Raw genomic sequence first — 20,366 nt, forward strand, 5'->3', positions numbered from 1 at the left:
CCCCACAGGTCCGCGTAGATCCCATTTGCCTGAAGGTCTGTAAGCTTGACAGGATGTTTCAGTTACTCAGTCTCCCAGATCTCATGAGGTTTAAGCAACATTTAAACAGTCATTTCAATATGCTTGTTCTCCAGAAATTTCTAAGATGATTGCAGATAGCATTCAATCCCTGTTCCTATTATCTGAACTATTACCTCTTGGCTATCTCCACATTATTTATGTGGGGAACATGGCATTGGGATGTCTACAAAGAGCATCCACAACTCGTTGCAGCTCTCACATTGCAAAACGCATTGACTCTCTTTTCCTTCTGCAGTAAAGCAGTAGGTAAGAACAGGAGTGAGTGTGGTTGTACCATCTTGTGCCGAGCTGACATGGGACTTGACAATACCTGACTCATACCTTCACACGGGGCACATGGGGATTTCTTGGGTTTTTTCAATTTTTGTTTTTTTAATTGTAAGTTGACAAATTATAGTTGCATACATTTATGGAATACAAAGTGGTGTTATGATTTATCAACACAGTGTGGGATAACTAAATCAAACTAGTTAACATATTCATCACCTCACACGCTCATTTTTTATGGTGAGAACATTTGAAACTTACAGCGATTTAAAATGTACAATTCATTATTATTTACTATATTTACCATGCTGCGCAATATATCTCAAAAAAACCCCTGATTTCTCTTGTCTAATACCCTCTCCCCATTTCCCCAGCCACCCAGCCCTGGTAACCACCATCCTACACTCTGTTTTTAGGAGTAAAATTATTTTAGATTCCACACATAGGGGAGAACATGCAGTATTCATCCTTCTGTGCCTGGTTTATTTCACTTAGCATAATGTTCTCTAATTCCATCCATGTTGTTGCAAATGACAGAATTTCCTTCTTTTTTAAGGCTGAATAGTATTCCACTGTTCACATATACCACATTTTCTGTACCCATTCATTCGTTGATTGACACTTAGGTTGATTTCATACCTTGGCTATTGTGAATAGTGGGGCAGTGAACATGGGAGTGCAGCTGTCTCTTCCACATACTGATTTCAAATCTGTTCGGTAAATGCCCGGCAGTGGTATTGCTGGATCAAATGGTAGTTCTATTCTTAGTTTTTGAGAACCCTCCATGCCGTTTTCCATGTGGCCACACTGATCTGCACTCCCAACAGCAGTGTGCGTGGGCTCCCTTTTCTCCACACTCTCGCCAGCACCCACCTTTCATCATTTTGAGAATATCCATTCTGACAGGTATGAGGTGATATCTCGTGATTTCAATTTGCATTTCCCTAATGATTAGTGGTGTTGAGCATTTTTTTCATATATCTGTTGACCATTTGTATGTCTTTTTTTGGAAATGTCTGTTCAGGCACATGGGTATTCCGTGCTTCAAGGTGGTGAAAGTGAGCACCTTAGATATGATACCTGTATACACAAAGGATAATAAGCAGAGGGCCGTGAACACCACCTCCACCCTACTGTTCTCAGAACCATCCAGTCTCTCCCCTCTCCTGCCTTCAAACCATCACCAAGAAATCTTCCTGGGGCCTCTTTGACTTGTCATTCTCCTGCTCAAAAAATCCCAGTGTCATAGTGGTATGCCATGTGCAGGCCACAGGAAGTCTGGAGTCTCCACACTCAAGCCCCATCTTGCTCCCCAGTTTTCTCTCCAGTCATTTTCCCCTCCAGAGTACTCCCTGCAGCTCCTCACACCTCCCTGAGGGCTCCCTGTGCTCAGAATGACCCCACCACCTCCCAGACCCTCCCATCTGTATGTCCCACACCCCATGCCCCACCATCCTCCCTTGTGGGCAGTAGCTGGCTCAGACTCCTGTGGCCGAGCATTTTCTCACCCATGAGGCACTCACCTTTACTGATCCCGTGGGGACTCTGCTCATTCCCAGTTACGGGAAGCATTTGTCCTTCAAGGGTTCTTTAATCAAATATCTTTGGGAAACACTGCCCACTGCAGCTCTGTTGGAGAGTCCCAAAGCACATGCACAACCATAGTAAGGCCTCAGGAAACTCAGTTTTAAAAAAGAAAAGAAAGGCTGAGTTTGTATAACAGCATTTCCCAAACCTGCTAAGGCCTGAACCCTCTCCCTGTGCAACACCTCCCAGCCCTGGAGTGGCATCAGTGGTCAGGGGAGCAGCCCGGGAAAGGCTAGCCAGATCTAGAACCCAGGCTCCAGGGTCTTCACTCGGGTCCTGCAGGCCAGCCCATGGGGGCTGTAAGTGTAGGACTAGGCCGGCTGCAGGTGCCGCACAGTGCAGTGGAAAACTGATGAAGGGAAAAAGCGACACATCTGGTCCCTTAACTACCTTTCTTAACAGCATGGTTCTTAACCCAGAGTCCTTCTGACTCTGGGAGAATGGTAACAACTTCCTTTTATTTTAGTAGACCCACTCCATCAGTTAAGGATAAGACCAAATTTCTCCAAAGGGTCCTTGTTTGTAGCCTTCAACTGTGAGAGGAATGCCACTGCCCTTTTTTCTTTTCAAACGTAAAAATGGGATCCATCTTGCCCAGCAGAGACACATCCCTTACGTGCGCTTGGAGAGGCCTCCGCCCCAATGCTGGAGGAAAACACAGAAGTGTGGCAGCTGTGCCTGCTCTCAGTATGTGGAGGGTTGAGTTTCCCTCTTTGGTCCCCTCTGCGCATTCCTCTTCACCTCCCATTTGCTTTGCTAAGAAAATAGCTGGGCCTCAGCACTGCTTTGCCCAGTGGCATGACCACTACAGAGCAAAGCTTTCTCTGCTTGCTGACCCTGGTGTGATGCGAGACTCACTGGAACCCGGGTCTCAGTCCTGACACCCACCTTAACTTCCCCCTACCTTCTCTTCCCTCCTCACCCTTCCTGGACACAGTCCACATGCTAGGACAGCCATGAGGATGAGGCCTCCCTGTTACTGCCGACTGCAGAAGGAACTCTGGGAGAAAAGTTTTTGGAAAATGCCTGCTTGACGCTTCTAATGACACACTCACAGCCAAAGAGAACTCCTCATTTGCCTTGGATGAAGAACTGGGTTGGGTGGGGTGCTGGCTTGGTTTTTCTCTCTGGAATTCAAGGCCAGCTAGTGATCACCCACAGAGTTCTTCATCTGTTGGAGGCATGTTTTCTCCATCTGTCCACTAGGTAGGACCAATGGTGTCAACCAGCAAGGCTACTAAATAAAAAGCGAGTGGAAAACAAACAGGCTCCAGCAGTCACCTTGGATGTCTGGCATGCTATTTTTGGTCTTCTCCCTCAGCCATCAGACTTTTTAAATAGTTTAGGTCTGCCTGCCTGGAGTGGAAGTGAACTGAGAGCAATATAACTGCTTCTCTGTCAGTGGAAACCCGAATATAACTGATCTCATGCTGGAGAGATTTCACTTTTAGCATCTTTTGGCCATGGTTTCCTAACTAACCATAAGAGGTGAAGATACGTTCTGGGTTAAAGAGCCTCTGCCCTTCGTGTCCTAATTCGGGTTCTGCCACCCACTAGTTGGACCCACCATGCACATCACGGGACATCTGAGAGCCAAGGCATCTGATGGCATGTGGCAACCCACATTCTGCCTGGGTCAAGCTTGCTCTGCGACCCGTAACTGGAACCACGAGGTTGAGCACTTGGAAAATGAATCCCTAGTCTCACAATCGCTCACCTTCACCACCACCAGGTTGTTTTTTGTTTGTTTTCTTTCTTTCTTTAGTGGCTGGCCAGTACAGGGATTTGAACCTGTGACTTGGCATTATAAGGCTACACTCTAAAACCAGGTTTGTTTAATTGCCCATCTCTCCCAAGACACAGGCCTACAAGCCCCCTCTTACCTTCCTCCTACTCCTTTTGCGTCTACGCTGCCTGCTCTTTTAAAATACCAGGCAGATCGTGCTACTCCCCTGTCCTCCATCCTGCAGGGGTTTCCCTTCATACCAGGAATAAAATGCAAAGAACTTACAGTGGCCTACAAGGTCCCGCAGAATCTGGCTAGCTCCCCTCTCTGAGCTCGGAACTCCCTCCTGTCCACACGTCTCCTGGCTTTTCCTCAAATTCTCGAAGCGTGCTCCCTTTAGTACATGCCCACCTCCTGTTCTTCCTGCTTGGGGGCCTCCCTCTATCTTTTCTCATGGGTCCCCTCCTAATTTTATTGAAATAACACTTTAGAGAGGCCTTCCTTGGTCACCTAATTAAATAGCACCTCCATCCCCCCCAGCACTTACCGCTTTCTTGTGCTTCGTTCTTTCTTCCTAACATTTATCCCTGTTTGACATTCTGTGTCTGCTTATATATTTCATTACCTGTGTATTACCTGTCTTCTCCCTGGAATGTAAGCTCCATGAAGGCAAAGACTTTCTCTTTGTAGTGCTTTACCTCCAACATCTGGAACAATGCTTGGCATGGAGTAGGTGCTCAATGAATATATTTTGAAGGCATAAAGAATAACTCCTTCTGGGTTATATGAAGCCCTGTGGTCAGAGGAACAGCCTGGGATAAAGAATGAACTGATTTGGAAAGGTGTTTATGGCATGTGGTTACATAAGAAAAGACGGCTTTGAGATAGTCCTTATCCGGCTGGTACAATCCCTGTTCCCACCCCTTACTACAGGACTCTGTCTGGGGACTGCACCAACCAGAACACACTCCAGTGTTTCCCGGCCACCAGCCCACAACTTCCACTTGTTTCTGGAATTTGCCTTCTCTGACTTCAAATCAGCACCCCACCCACCACCATTCTTGCTATATTCGTCACTTATAGCACCTATGAATATGTGACACACACGCCTCCCTGACCTGCTTGCTGACCTCTGCCCCTGCCCCCCATGCCACCGTTAGACTGCACACCCACTGAAGCAGGAATGCACGTTTCTCACTGCCGCATCCATGGGCACTGAGAACAGAAGGCCATCAATAAATGACCACATGATAGATGCTCCATCATTGATCGAAGGAATGCCCAAGTGGCTTTCAGGAGCCCTAGAAGGTGGGGGAAATTGGCACACACCCGCCCATGTGACAGATGCATCTTCTCACCAGTTTTGTGAAGAAAATTGGCAGGGTTGAGCCAAAGCATGTTACTATCACTTCTTTCTAGTTTCACTCATTTGTCAGTTTTTGTTTTCCAAACTGTGGTAAAATGTCATCATTATCTTTATCTTCAGGGCTATCTTAGCTCTGCGTAGAGTAGCAGAGAGTCTTTAATCAAGTAAATTAAGTTGGACTCTTGGCCAGCATTTCTCTTTGGCACTGTTTCTCTCCCCGCCTCTAACACATTTTTCAGATGTGTTAGCAGAGAAGCTAGTGTTTATCTCCACTTCATCCCTAATCACCCTCCACTAAACTCATTGCTTTAACTTGTTCCCACCATACGTTATGCCCAGTCATCACCTCCATGTGTGGCTGAGAGCCAGCGTCATGCATCCAGGTTAGCTTAAATGAGTGCAACCCCTCCTGGTTCACCCACTGGGGAGCTGCCTGAGAAGTAGAAGCCCAAAGAAGGCGGACCCCAGGTGCGGAGAAGGTCGAGCAGGCAGGTGGGCCCAATTCAGTGGACAAGAGTGAGGTTCCCAGGTCTTGGTAAGAGCCAGTCTTTCCTCACTAGATGCAGCCAGGGGGCGCTGCAGGCTGGGCACTTTGGGGAACTGCTGCTGGCTGAGGGCTCCACTCCAGCAAAGCTGGGAATAGAGCTCGGGTCTGCCCCTGCTGGGAGAGGGGATGGCAGGAACAGCACAGGAAGCAGTGCAGGAGGCAAAGCACAGTACTTGCTTGAGTGACCCCACTCCACCCCAAACATGCAAGGAGAGGCAAGGTGACCACCCCAAACATCCAAGGAGAGGCAAGGTGACCGCACCCCACCCCTGACATCCAAAGAGAGGCAGGGTTACCCCACCCCAAACATCTAAAGACAGACAAATTGACCACACTCTACCCCAAACATCCAAAGAAAGGCAAGATGCTCCCATCCCACCTCAAACATCCAACAAGAGGTGAGGTGACCCCAATCACCCAAAGAGATGCAGGTAAGTCAGACGCTCAGGGCAGGGGACCAGCAAGGCAAACACAGACAAGGCCCCACTCCTTCCAGCTTCAACAAATGGACAAACATAAGAAAGAAGGAGCCGCAAACCCAAAAAATCATGGGCTGGGAGGAGAGGCCCCCTCCCCTGGCCCTGGGGTGGGTTAACTCCCCAGCCCTTTATTCTGTCATCCGCTGGTCTCTAATTACGGCAGGACACTGTGTGCTAGGCCTTGTCTGTGACAGAGAGGTGAGCCAAGACACACCTCGACCCCCAGGAGTTTGCTCTCCAGAGGCTTCTCAGAGGGGGGCTGGGAGCCGGAGTTTCTTACCGGAGTCCTTGGAACTTGTCTTCACTTCCAGGCCCCTCTGCCTGACACAGGTGCCTTTGCTCAGCCTCACCGGGGCCTTTTCAACATCTGCTTCTCCATGGCCCAGTCCTGTGTCTCTTGACTTAGCTCTCTGGGTCTTCACTTCCGGGCTGCACACCTGCCACAGGCTGGCCTGGTGGTAGGCGCTCTCTCCGCTAAGATTTCACTGAGAACTCAACCTGCCTGCAGCTCCTTTTCTTTGTGGGACAGTCTAGTGTCTGTGCATCATCTTGGTTGTGTTTCTGTTTTTGAAGGAAAGAATCCAGTGCAGACTACTGGTCATCACGCCCAACACTGGACGGGAGAAGGCACTTTAGGCAGAGTCCAGGGCAAGCAAAGGCCAGGGTGAAGTGCTGGAGTGTTCAGGAAGCAGTTCTGAACAGCTCGGGTATGGGGGCTCAGGAGGGATGGAGGACGGGACTGAAGAGAAGCAGCGGGACCAGATCTGGCAGACTTCCTGTTTGCCTCACTAAGTAGTGTGCACCCTAAGGTCAAAAGGGAGCCACGGAAGAGTCACACTGGAAAGTAGCATGACCGGATTTGTGCTTTAGAAAGAAAATTCAGGCCATACAGTGGAAGGTGGATTGAGAGAATTGGGGGACCAGGTGAGCAACAGTGGGTCTGAATCTGGGCACAGGAGGAGATACACAGGCCTAACAGGTGACTGGCAGAAGAAGATCCTGGGACAATCCCAGAGTCCTGGCTTGGAAGATGTAGTAGATTGAATTATGTCCTCCAAAACTCACTGGAGCTTGAATTGCATCCCCCAAGTTTTATGTATTAGAAACTTGGCCCCCACTGTGACTGTTAAGAGGGTGGGAATCCTATTATGGTGATTGAAAGGTGGAGCCTTGAAGAGATGATTGGATTGTAGGACCATGCAGTGATGAATGGATTAAAAATGGTGGTCAGGGGTGTGGTTCTGAGGGCTTTAAAAGAAGAGAGTCTGTCCTCTCTGCTCTCTCTGCTCCGCTATCTTTTGCCACGTCAGATTCCTGTGGTACTGTCATCAACAGGGCCTTCACCAGCTGTGTTCCCTGGATTTCGGACTTCCTATCCTCAGAAACTGAAAGCAACTGAGTGATCTATACTCAGTTCCAGGTATTTTGTTGTAAGCAACAGAAACGGACTAATACAAAAGACAAGGGGTGCCCTTCCCTGACAGGGGAGTCCCTCTTCCATTTCTCGTCCCCTTCTCTTCTATTGTCTTTGGTCACTGATGCCCACAGTTGCTGGTCTTACCTCCCATGGAAGACCCAGGCTGCTGTAGCCCAGCCCCTCATGCACACATAAGCATACCCCCCCAACACGTGCAGGCCACTGGCAACCTGAGCCTCCACCTGGAATCTCCCCACTGCCTGGCACTTGAGAAGAAGCTTCCTTGGCCAGTCCTGGCTGCAGTCTCCTGATAGGGCATGTGTGCTGTGAATAACCAGCTTGCTGGAGACCAGGTGCGTTGCCTTTGCGATGACAGCATGGCTCCAGGGCTCCCCTCAGTTAAGTGCCTCTGCCTGGAAAGTTCCCAAACAGGAACTCCTCCCCATCCACCTGAGTCTCTGTTCAGCCTGAATAACCCACCTGCCTATTCAGTCAGAGGATCTGAATTCATTTTCCAAACAGGAAGAATGGAAATGTTTACCTTAAAGTAGACTCAAGTCATGGCTGACATCCAGGCCCCTCATGCTGCCTTGTTCACCTCTAAAACATAGGTGATTTACACTGAACCAGACTAGGAGAAAACTCCCTCCCTACTAAGCCCATTGCCTAATTGTATACAGCTTATCCTGTAGCAGACTGTGTCCTCATGAGCTAACCATTGGCCAACCTGCCTACATCAATGTGGACTCGTAATTGCAAGTGATGGGAAATCCAACTGAAACTGGCTTCATCAGGAGAAGGAATGAGTGTGTTCTTGACTTTTGTCAGGTCAAGAATCAACGGCTTCAGGTATGGCTTGATGCAGGTGGCAGCCACTCTCTCCACCTCTTGGAAAGTTCTCTCCCCTTAGGATATGGAGACCCCTTAAACAATTATTCCTTTATTCACATATATCTACCTACTTTGGGCCAGATATGTTCCAGGTGCTGGGAATGTAGCAGTGAATGAAATGGTGGAACATCTCTGCTCTTGTGCCTAAGATAGCTGTAGAAGAAAACGCAAAACACCTGGCAACTGTGCTTGTCTCTGAGGTGGGAAACTGGTTGTCTGGGAGACAGCTTCTTATTCAAACCTACTCAGAAAGGCGAAGTGTGGGAATTGGGCCGCAGGCCCTAATGGGCCTGATTTACGGTTTGTGCCTCTGTTTGACTCACTCAGCCTGGCTCAAGTCAATCAGCATTCATGTGCAGGAGGCAGTCATCCTTTCCACGCCCAAAGGTTTGAGAAATTTGGTAGAAAGAGGGTGGAGGAAGGGGAAATACCTTCCAGTTTGCCCAGAGAGACTATGGGGTCAGCCCAGGAGGGAGCCCCAGGCCTTGGGGAGGAGTGGCAGCCCAGGCAGGGCCTGCTGCTCTGGAGACCCTCAGCCTCTCCTGTCCATTGCCAAGATAGCAAGTTGAAGGTTTTGCTCCTGGCAAGGCTGCCCTGCCATTTTACACCTTGGTCCCCAGCTCGTTGTAAAGAAAGACCACATTTATATACAGGCCCAGATTAAGGTTAGCTTATTACAAGGCCATTAACACGATGACAACCTGGGGCATTTTACTACCTGCTCTTTAAACCAAATAAACTATTCCCCCTGGGATTTCCCAAGCCAGCGTCATGTTGGGGAAGACAGAGCCACCCCTGGATCCCATCAGGAGCACCTGAGTCAGCACCTTTGGACTTCAGCAGCTTTCTCTCTAAATAAAATGTTGCTTGGAAGCCACTTCCACTTCCTTAGAAATCATTTCGGGAAAACGCTCTGGATTGAAGAAATGAGCCAGCAAAGTCCATTTCCACAGCTGCCCCCATGCTCTGAGCTGTGGGGAGTCTAGGGCGAGGCGCCTACATGCTCCCCTGCCATGGCCCTGCCAGGGACCAGCTCATGTCCACACCCCGGGAAGGAGCAAAATATCGGCTGCTGCGAGGAGGGCTCCTGCTGCCTAGGCAGTGGCCCTCTCCCTCAGAATTGTCCCTGCTTCCTCATCTAGAAAGGGACACTTGGCATTCTCCATGAGGCATTTTAATGCTAATGTGTTTAGTCAAAAAGAGGAGCCCAAACAGATGTGGGCCATTTGGCAGGGATGTAGTTCATTTGTTAGCAAGTGAAAAAGGCTCGTTGGCAGGATATTAAATATTACCTTGGCTATTCACAAACACTTCATATTTCAAGAATGGAAGGGAGGCGAGGACCGCATCCAGTAAATCAGCCTTTGTCAGAGAGGCAGAGAGAGGCAAACATTTGATAAATCTATGTCATTGTGTTCGGAGATCAAAGACCCTAACATATGTATTTGTGCAACTGGCATTCCTGCAGATGACTATAACAAACCGAGGTCAGGACAGCTGGAGAAAGAAAGAATTAGCCAGTTCTAATCTGCAATTAGTTGGGTCTCAGGAGAGGTAGGCGGATGTCGGTGGCTGAGTTCTTGGGCTGGCTGTGCCTGCAGGAGGGAGGAATGAAGGGTGAGCGACAGGGTGGGAATAGCTCCTTCCAGGCCCTCAGTCATGACGATGGTGCCATCTGCTCCATGAACCTGCTCCAAGACGAAGGCCACTTTCAGACAAGCACAATTAGTGATAGTCCCACAGCCCCAATGTCAAAAGATGAAATGTGTTGGCTGTTGAGCACAGCAGGTCAGGATGGCCAGCCTGGTTTGTGGAAGGTCCCAGGCTAGCCCAGGGCTCTCTGAGTTCAGGCTGTCCCTCGCCACCACAGCCTCGCTTGTTCTTCCTGTGTCCCCTCCCATGCCCTGGCCCTTTCCTTACTGTTGCATACACTTCACCTTCTCCCCAGCCTGCACGTGGGAACCGCCTGTGTCCCCAGAAAGGTCAGAAATGGCTCCTGTCACAGTGCCTCAATCAGCGCAGATGTGCGCTCTCAGTTAAAGGGCTTCAGTAGGAGGCTTCCGATTAGCTGAGGATGGAGATTCAGGTGGTGCCTGGAGCCAGGAAGTAGGGAAAGACCCACCTCAAATGCAAGCAGACCCTGCACAGTGGGGGGGTAGCGGGGGTGGGCTGGGCTTCTTTGCTTCAAAAACGGGGCATGGTGCTCCCCTCCTTTCCTAGTGCACGCTCCAGCTTAACCGTCCCTACAGCCGTGCCTCAGCCCGCACCTGCCTCTCTTGCTCCTTTCCCTCCGTCTGTCACATGGCAAAGACCTCAACCCTGGGAGAGCTGACTTGCTGTCTGCTCACACCTGCACTTGGCCAGCTGAAGGTGGCCGAGGAAAAACACCCAGCCACACAGACCTAGCTGGCTACAACTCATGGTCAAAGACTTGAGTCCCTGTATCCTGGTCCCCTCACTCCTCCCTAGCTGCACATTCTACACATCCTCCTCTCTCCTCAAACCCCACCCACTGCCCCATTCCCTGTGTCTTTGTTACCACGATACACTGTCCCTGCACCTACAAAGCCAAGCCCTGTCTTGTGCATTTAACCTCATCCCTGCTCATCAACTCAAAGACATTGCTCCAGAAACCCTCCTCCTCGCTCTCCTACAGCACTAATCTTTTCTATTAGATCTTTCTTTTTTTTTTTTCTATTAGATCTTTCCCAGAAACATATGAAAATGCTATTGTTCCCATTTTAAGAGAAAACAAGGCAAAACCCAAACCTAGACTCCTCTTCCTCTGTGGGCTGCCACCCATTTCTCTGCTCTCCTTTGCAGCAGAATTCACAAGAGCTATCTCCACTTGCTGTTTGCAGTTACCCTCTGTATTTGCAGTTACCCTCTGTATTAGTCAGCTAAGGCTGCCATAACAAAATACCACAGGCTGGGGGACAACAGAAATTAATTTTCTCACAGTTCTGGAGGCTGGAAGTCCAAGATCAAGGTTCTGGCCAATTTCATTTCTGGTGAGGGCCCTCGTCCTGGCTGACAGACAACCATCTTCTCATTATGTCCTCACATGGTCTTTCCTCGGTGCATGCTCGTAGAGAGAGAGAGCATGCTGTGTCTCTTCCTGTAATGATACTAATGATAGGTCAGATCAGGGCCCCACTCTCATGACTTCATTTAACCTCAATTGCTTCCTTACTCCAGCACAGCCACACTGGGAGCTAGGGTTTCAATGGAAGTGGGAAGGTGGGAGGGGGTGGGACACAAACATTCAGCACCTAACACCCTCCCCCATGCTCTCTCAAACCCACCACCAGGCTCCACCTCACCACTCTGCGGTAACTGCTCTTTTCAAGGCTACCCGTGACCTCCTCTGCAGAGCTAAGTTCAACAGACAAGTTGCCACCCTCTACTTACTTGACTCTGAGCAGCATTTGACCCAACTGAGCACTTTCTTCCTTGGTTTACCATCTTGTTTGGCTCCTAGTGCACCGTGCTCCTGGGTTTCCTCCCACCTCGCTGGTTGCTCACACTGTTCTCTTGTTCTTCCTCTTCTCCCTCGGTCTCTCTATGTTGGAGCCTCCGGAGCTCAGTCCCTGACCCTCTGCTGCTTTCTATCGCTACTCCTCCCCTCACTGATCCCATCCAGTCTCAAGGCTGTAAATACCATGTACACGAGGTTATTTCAAAAATGTTCATGGAAAAAATAGAATTAAAAGATAATTCGAATGTTTTTATGAATGTTTTGAAGTACCCTCTTATGTTAGTATGCAAACGTATCTCTCAGCTTAGACTTTTCTAGCTAACTCCAGACTTGTCTATCCAACTGCTTCTTCACCATTTCCATTTAAATCTCTAAAAGACATTGCCAACTCAACTTTCCCCAATTGGACTCCTGAGCTGCCCAAATCTTCTCTACCCAGATCCCTCTGTGTCTTGGTTGAAAGCAACTCTATTCATTCATTTTGTATTTGTCCACTTCTGTTGCTTATCACAAAATACTTGGAACTGTGTGATTTTAAGAAAACAAAATTATTGCTTACAGTTTCAGAGGCTGGGAAGTCCAAAGTCCAGGGAACACATCTGGTGAGGATCTTCTTGGTGTTGGCTTTACAGAAGTGCAGGGGTCTCACATGGCAGAAAATGGCAGAGCAGAGACAGCGAGCTTCTTGTGCACTTTCCTTTTAAAGCCCTCAGAATCATGCCCATGACCACCATTGAACCATGAAGTTAATCACCTCTTCAAGGCCCCATCGTTCAATTACCATAATAGGATTTCCCACCCTCTCACCACTGTCATAGTGGGGGCCGAGTTTCCAATACCTGGAACTATGGGGGACACAATTTTAGCTTCAATGAGTTTGGGGGGGGGGAATTCAGTCCACAGCTCATTTGCTTAGCTCAAGACATTATACCTGCCTCTCTTTCTGTCGTACCCCAGGTCCAATTTTTAGAAAATCCTGCTGACTATAACTTCAGAATATATCCAGAATCCAGCCACTTCCTATTATCTGCATGACCATCATCTCTTGTTTGGGTTGCTCCAACAGCTCTCTTTACTTCCTACCTTGACCCCCTACAGTCTATTATTAACACCACAGCTAGAAAGATCATTTAAAATCATGTCAGATCATGCTGCTTCTCAGCTCTCACCCTGCAATAGTTCCCCAGCTCACTCAGTGTAAATGACCTACAAATCTTAATTAATATCCCTGTTACCTATTTGACCCCATTTCCCAATGCTCTCCTCCTCGCTCTCTCCACTTCATCCACACCGGCCTCCTTGCTGTTCTTCACACTCAAGTGCAAGACATAATATATTCGTGGAACTGACATCCCATCATCTTTGCCATATTCTAGTGTTCAGAAGCAAGTCACATACATGTCCCACCCACCTTCCTCAAGAGTAGATTATACAGGGTGTGAACATGGGGGCCACCCTACGCTCCACATTGCTGCTTTCCTATCCTCTCCCCCTCACCTTTTTTTGCTCCCAATATGTCACCTTCGTTTGCCACAAAAAAGATTTTGGAAGATGTTTCAGTTAGGATGAGTTAGGTTATGCTGCAGTAAAAAGTAGCCCCCAAATCTATTGGCTTACTTTTTTTTAATGTGCTTTTTTTTTCTAAACCAGTTGCCCCCCATAGGCAAGCTGAGGGTTCTTCCCCATGTCCTTATATTCTCGCATCCAGACTGATGGAGTAGCCATGATCTTAAATGTTGCTGGTTTCTGTGGCAAAGGGAAAGAAAGGCCTAGGATGTCTCACGCTGCCAGTTAAATACTCCAACTCACTATTGTTACACATCATTTCCACTCAAAATGTCCCACCCAACCACAAGAGGCCAGCATGTGTAATCTACTACTGTTCCTAAGGACACAAAAGCCAAGACATGGAGAACAGCACCCATGACTCCTAAAGGAAGTTGTGACAAATGGGGAGTTTGTCAATAAAAGAAGTTCAGAGAAGGAAAGTTAGCTGTAGAAGATTTAATGTCAAGCCAGTAAGAGTTACAGAGTTCTAGACAATGACAATAAAGTTCCAACTCCAAAGTAAAATTTTCGAAATTAGGAAGAATAGATTAAGTGGTTAATAATAATAATAAAAATTAGTCAAGGATGGCTAATTGCACCTAGATGTGCTTGCTTTCTGTTTATTGTTTTTCTTTGTTTCTGCACATTTTTTTAATGGCAGTTTGTATCTCAAATGGAATATTACAAATGACAGTTCCTAAAATGTAGAATTATCTCAGTCAAAGTGAGTCAGGGGCATTAAAGGTCTTTCTGTCTATGATTGGGACATTTGAACTCTTTATCACATTGCAGTGTAGTGATGGGTTATACATCACCTTTGGTCTCTTGGAACTTAGCCCATAGTGTTATTGAAACTATGGGCTACTTTTCCAAAGACTCGTTGACAGACAGAACCATACATCTGATACAAATCCTAAAGTTTCTTTCAAGTCTGATATTCTTAAATGTTCTAGTTATGCCCATTTTTGAGGCATTCTTTCAGACATCACCATCAAGAGAAATGCCTGTTTTACTCTACCTTTGTGAACTGTCCTAAGCATGTTCTGTATTCATAACTAAATATTGCTCCAATTCCATTGTGACTCAAACTTGTAAATTGTCATGAACAAGATGCAACGATAACAACAGACATGATTGTTAGATGTGACCCTAATTCTGCAATTGACATACCAGGGAAGCCAACTTTGGTTTGCCAAGGATCAGCATCCACCTTCCGCCAATGGGCACAGTGGTCATTAGGTGGACACCCCATTATCCATTCTGTTCCAAGGGATCGGGCTTCTAACACAATCACTGTAATCCCATTTCATCTGTAAGGCATTGGTTGAGGGACAGGCATGTGACTCATTCTGGTCCAATAAGACATGAGGGGAGTGTGGGTGACTTCTAAAAAGCTCTCCTCATTTGTAAGAAATGGGGACCCTTCTCTTGCTCTGGGCACATGGTACCTCAATAGGATGCCTCTAACTATTGTGGGGGAGAACAGATCCAGGAGACCCACAGCAAAACAAAACCAGAATGTCTGGACTTATTACTATCTGAGATAATCCATTGCTCTGTTGTTTAAAACAATTTGAGGAGGGCTTTCAGTGGCTAGCAGCCAAAAGCATCCTAACTGACAACCTGAAGGGGAATTGCAGGGTCCTTTACCTGTCCGCCCATGACACACATCATTTCCACCATTGGAAGCCCCAAGGAATGTGCTCCAGAAGCTCTGAGCCTGGTGCCACTTTTACCAGCCAATATGGACGGAAGGACAGTAAGTGCAGATGGAGAGGCAGCTTCCTGCAAGCACTGCATGACAGAATATGCAGAGCCATTTGGCAGATCTTCGCTGAGGAGATCACAGGCCAGTGCTCACCATCTGTTATATTAACTATTGCCCATAATCTTGGTTTATAAAAGGCCCACTAGGATTATCCCACCTAATTGCTTTGGATCTAAAATGGTCACTCCAATGATTACAGTTCCTGATATACAGGTGGATGGGGCACAAAATTTAGCTTGAGTTAACAGAAGCAAGGACGGATCTGGGGTCTCTTTCCCATTTTGAAGTGCCAAAGGTATTCACAAACTGCAAGGACATGAATATTCTCAGCATACCTGGACGGAAATATTTTTCTCTTTTTTGGTGACATGGGTCACAGCTTCCTTGGCTGCATTTTTGGTCTTAGAACAGGGTTTCTCATCCTCAGTGCTATTGACATTTTGGGCCACATAATTCTTTGTTGTGGGGAGGCTGTCCTGTGTCTCATAGGATTTTTACAGCATCCCTGGCTTCTACCCACTAGATGCCAATACCACCACCCCATTGTGAAAACCAAAAATGTTTCCGTTGCCAAATGTCCCCTCAGGACAAAATCACCTCCCAGTGAGAACCACTGTCTTAGAACTAGTCTCAAATATCTACAGATTAAAAAAAGTCTATGTAGTGGACACCCTGTTATTTTCACCACCAAGCTCGTCATTCATGTTTTTCTGTTGAGGGCACCCTTATGGATTTGAATGGAACTGACTCTAACCAGGTACCACAGGTGACATGTTACATGGGCTCAATCAGTGGGAGCACAGCATCCTCTTGGCCACGTGGTCCAATTCTAGATTTTTTTTTTTTTAAAGGATGACTGGTAAGGGGAACCTCACCCTTGTCTTGGTGTTGTCAGCACCACACTCTCCCAAGTGAGCCACGGGCCGGCCCCCAATTCAAGATCTTGAGAGTCATGTTTAGAACTTTGATTAAACCGTTGGCCTTGCATTTGTGAGAAGATACAACTGGAATTGCTGGCTTACATCCCCAAAGAGAGAGTCTTTCTGGGAAAATAGCCAGCACAGACAAAAGCACAGCCAAGAGGAGGGGAGAGATCAGCTCCCGATGATACTGACTGAGCACCTGAATCCAGCAATGTCTAGTGCTAGGTCCCTCCCTGAACTTTTCATTTATATGAGCCAATTGTTTAGGGGAGGGGGCTTAAGCCATTTTGCGTTGTGTTTTCTCTCACTTGCAAAGAGCCCTTACTGCAGTATTCAGTGAGTTGGCCCTGCTTGCAGTCTGTGTGCATGCTTCCTTTTCACGGTGTCCACAGCCTTTTCTGCACAAGGGTCATAGATTGCCTGGAAGATTACATTTTTTCTTTTTGCCAGTTTTTCTACCTTTAGGCAATTCTCAAGGAAGCTTCGTGGTTGAAGGATGAGGCTGAAGACAGATAGAAGAGCTCGCTGTAGAGGAAGTGGGACCCTCTTCCTCGGGGCCCAGAGAGTAGGGTAAAGAGGTGGTGCAATGCTTAACTGACTGAGCCAGGGGTATCCAGATATTTGGTGGAACATTAGTCTGTGAGGGCATTTCTGGATGAGATTAGCACTTAAATCAGAAGTAAAGCAGGTTGCCCTCCCTGAAGTGGGTGGGCCTCATTCAATGCATTGAAGGCCTGAATAGCACAAAAAGGTAAAGTAAGAGGAAACTTTGCTTGCCTGAGTGCTTGAGCTGGATGTCAGTTTTCTCCTGCCTTGGGACTCATATGCAGATGGTTTCAAACCATCAGCTCTCTTGCTTCTCAGGCCTTCAGTCTCAGACTGGAACTATACCATCAGCTCTCCTGGGTCTCCAGCTTGCTGCCTGCAGAATCCTGGGACTTCTCAGCCTTTGTAACCACATGAGCCCATTCCTTATATATGTATATGTACACACACACACACACACACACACACACATCCTGTTGGTTCTGTTTCCTGGAGAACTCAAACTAACACAGGTGGGTTTTGGTAAAACAATTGTGTAAGGAGGAAATCTATGCCTTACCCTAATTCAAGCTTTCTCTTCCCTACTTGTTTCTACTTCTCCAAAGTAGATGAGGCTCCCCTGTTAATGAACCTTTGCCACTTCAGTGAGGAGGGATCACAGCGGTTTAGAAAGTTTCAGTGGAATGAATAGGGCATGTGGACACAGGCTTTAAAGAATTTTAATAAATTCTTTTTATAATTGAGAGTGCCTTTGTAACTTCTGGGTTTGCTTTTGGGGGACACCTTTCATATCTTTATATCACACTTATGTGTGAACAGAAATGGCTGGACAGATGTTACCTAAGCTGAGAAATGAAACAGCATATGTATATGTAAATTTTGTAAGTTCCTCCCAAAGCACTATCTTTATGTGTAGGCTATAGACAGCTGGCATTACATTTGGAAAGAGTGGTGGATACTCATAAAACCTAGCATGGTTTCCTGTGTCTAGAGCAATGAGATGAATGTATCTTGAGATTGATAAGAGGGAAGGCCCTTGCCACCCAGAAAATGAACATATGCCAATTTTTCAAATAATTTCAGAGGGTTCATGGGTCCCCTAAAGCTTATTCATGGACATCCTAAAGAATCTGGCTGTGGGGAAAAATCAGGCTGTCTCTAATATGGTGAGGTAGTTTCTTAACAGATTTTTGTTCTTCTCTTATTGAGTGTCTTAGTTCTCCTGACACAGGTTTCATCTCAGTCGGACTGCTTCGGAAAATTCAAAGGGCACCTAGATTCATTCAGTCTGCATACTGATGAAAAAATCATGCATTTGGGAGCCAGACAGATCCAGATTCCAATTCTGGTTTGCCACTGTGCTGTGTGACTGTGGGCATGTATGACTACACCTGCAAGCTCCAGCCTGTCTTTGCAACTGTAACGTGGCACAGTAAGTTAGGAGGAGGTACTGGAATAAATAATCCTTTCCTCATGTATAGGGAAAAAACACAAAAGAAACAAACTGTCTTCTCTGTGACCCACACACAGAACTTCTGGACCCCAAATGTATGGGTGTTGTTCCCACATCAAGTAATTCTCTGCAGACGCCACCTGGGTGTCCTACAATTCAATTAAGTTCTGGCACTGTCTACCTGGAGTCAGCACAGACCCCACAGGTGAAGGGCTCAGTCCCACAAGACCGCCCCACTTCAGACGTCAGTTGCAAGTCCCGGTTGCCACCTATACTTCTGACCAACCAGATATAAATCAGAGGTTCCCACCTCGGGTTTGATAATTTGCTAAAACAGCTCACAGAACTCAGGAAAACAGTTTACTTAATAGATTACTGGTTTATTATAAAAGGACACAACATGGGAACATGGGTTATATTTTTGGAGTTTTTTTTGTTGGCTGGCCCACTCAGGGAATTGAACTCTTGACCTTGGTGAACCAGCTAGTCCTCCTTTTGGGTTTTTATGGACGCTTCATTATGTAGGGACAATTGATTAAATCATTGGCCATTGGTGATTAAGTCAATCTCCAGCCCCTCTCCCCTCCCCAGAGATTGGAGGGTGGGGCTAACAGTTCCAACCCTCTAATCACAAGGTTGATTCCCCTGGCAACCAACCCGCATCCCTAGGGGCTTTCCAAACATCACCTCATTTACATAAACTCAGATGTGTTTGAATAGGAAGCATGAAAGATGCTGCTTTCACCTTTAGGCTCCTCTCTCAGGAAATAATGAGGATTTTAAGAGTTGTGTCCCAAGAACAGAGATGAAGACCAATATATATTTTGTATCACAAATCACAAAATCACGCTTCTATACTGTGCTGCCTCCCAGAAGTTAGTGTGACTCATGATTCTGCTGAATTGCCTAACTGTTTTGGCCTCATGTAGATGCAGCCAGAGGCTATGAAGGAGAACAAGATTTTAAAACAAAATCATAATGCCTTAAAGTGTAGGGAGTAGGCGTGTGTATGTTTGCATTCTGAAGCGTCTGGCTGTGTTTCCTTGTTTGTATTACCCATTCATTCTGGGCATCTGGTCCTTTCTATTTCTGTTTAGGTGCTGAGTTCATGATCTCCCTTCACACAACAATGCTTCTCAAAGAGGACCCAAATCTTCTCCTCATGCTATTTCCTCTTAAAATCTTTGTTGTAGTATTTCTTACATCATATTTCTCTCCTTGTTTTTTGAGGGTAAGCGTTTGCATTTCATTGGCTCAACAGTGCCTGCTATAGATCGTGCTTATTTTTAATTATTTTTTTTGGCAGCTGGCTGGTGCAGGGATCTGAACCCTTGATGTTGGTGTTATAACACTGTGCTCTGACCAACCGAGCTAACTGGCCAGCCCCAGATCATGTTTACTGAGTTGAATCCTCAATCTGTCCAATCTTCATTTTCTCCACATTTACCCTTAAGGTCTTATGGCTCTTGCTTCTTTCAGGAGCCATGAGTTAGGTGCCTGCTCAGGCCTTGTTTCCTCCCCATGTGTATTAGTTTCTAGCGCTGCTGTAACAATTACCACAAACTGGGGGCATAATAACAGAAATCTTTTCTCTTATAGCTCTAAAGGCCAGAAGTCCAAAATCGATATCACTGGGCTGAAATCAAGGTGTCGACAGGGGCACACTCCCTTGGAGGCTCTGGAGGATGGCCCTTTCTTACAAGCTTTTGGTGGCTGCTGGCATTCCTTGGCTTATGGCCATATCTTTCCAATCTCTGCTGCCTTTGCCACACTGCCTTCTCCTGTGTGTGTGTGTGTGTGTGTGTGTGAATTCTCCCTCTACCGCCCTCAAATAAATACATGCATCCTTATTTAGAAGCCACCTACATAGTCCAGGGTAACCTACCCATCTCATGAGCCTTAATTTAATCATATCTTTTGCCATATAATGTGATATGCACAGTGTCTGAGGCTTAGGGCCTAATATCTTTGGGAGACATTTTTCAGCCCACCACACCATAAACAGCCCACGTGAAAGAGTGTGCCCAGGTGGCCGTTTGTTCTAGGTGAACTTATCTGCTTGGCCACAGCTGACTGGATCAGGAATGAACTCCTGACTCAGGAGAACAGTTCGCAGGCTGAATAGGATCGATCAGATAGTGTGTCCAGGCCCAGTTTCAAATTGCTAAGAAAGAGAGTCCATTATCAGTTAGGAGCTGCACAGTAACCTAGTGTCTATAAGGTCAGGAGGTGGCATAACAAGCTATAGACACATGGGTACAAGATAAAGGTAAGGGACAGCACTGGAGT

This window comes from Cynocephalus volans, chromosome 10, assembly GCF_027409185.1.
Source record: "Cynocephalus volans isolate mCynVol1 chromosome 10, mCynVol1.pri, whole genome shotgun sequence".
Classification (NCBI taxonomy): Eukaryota; Metazoa; Chordata; class Mammalia; order Dermoptera; family Cynocephalidae; genus Cynocephalus; species Cynocephalus volans.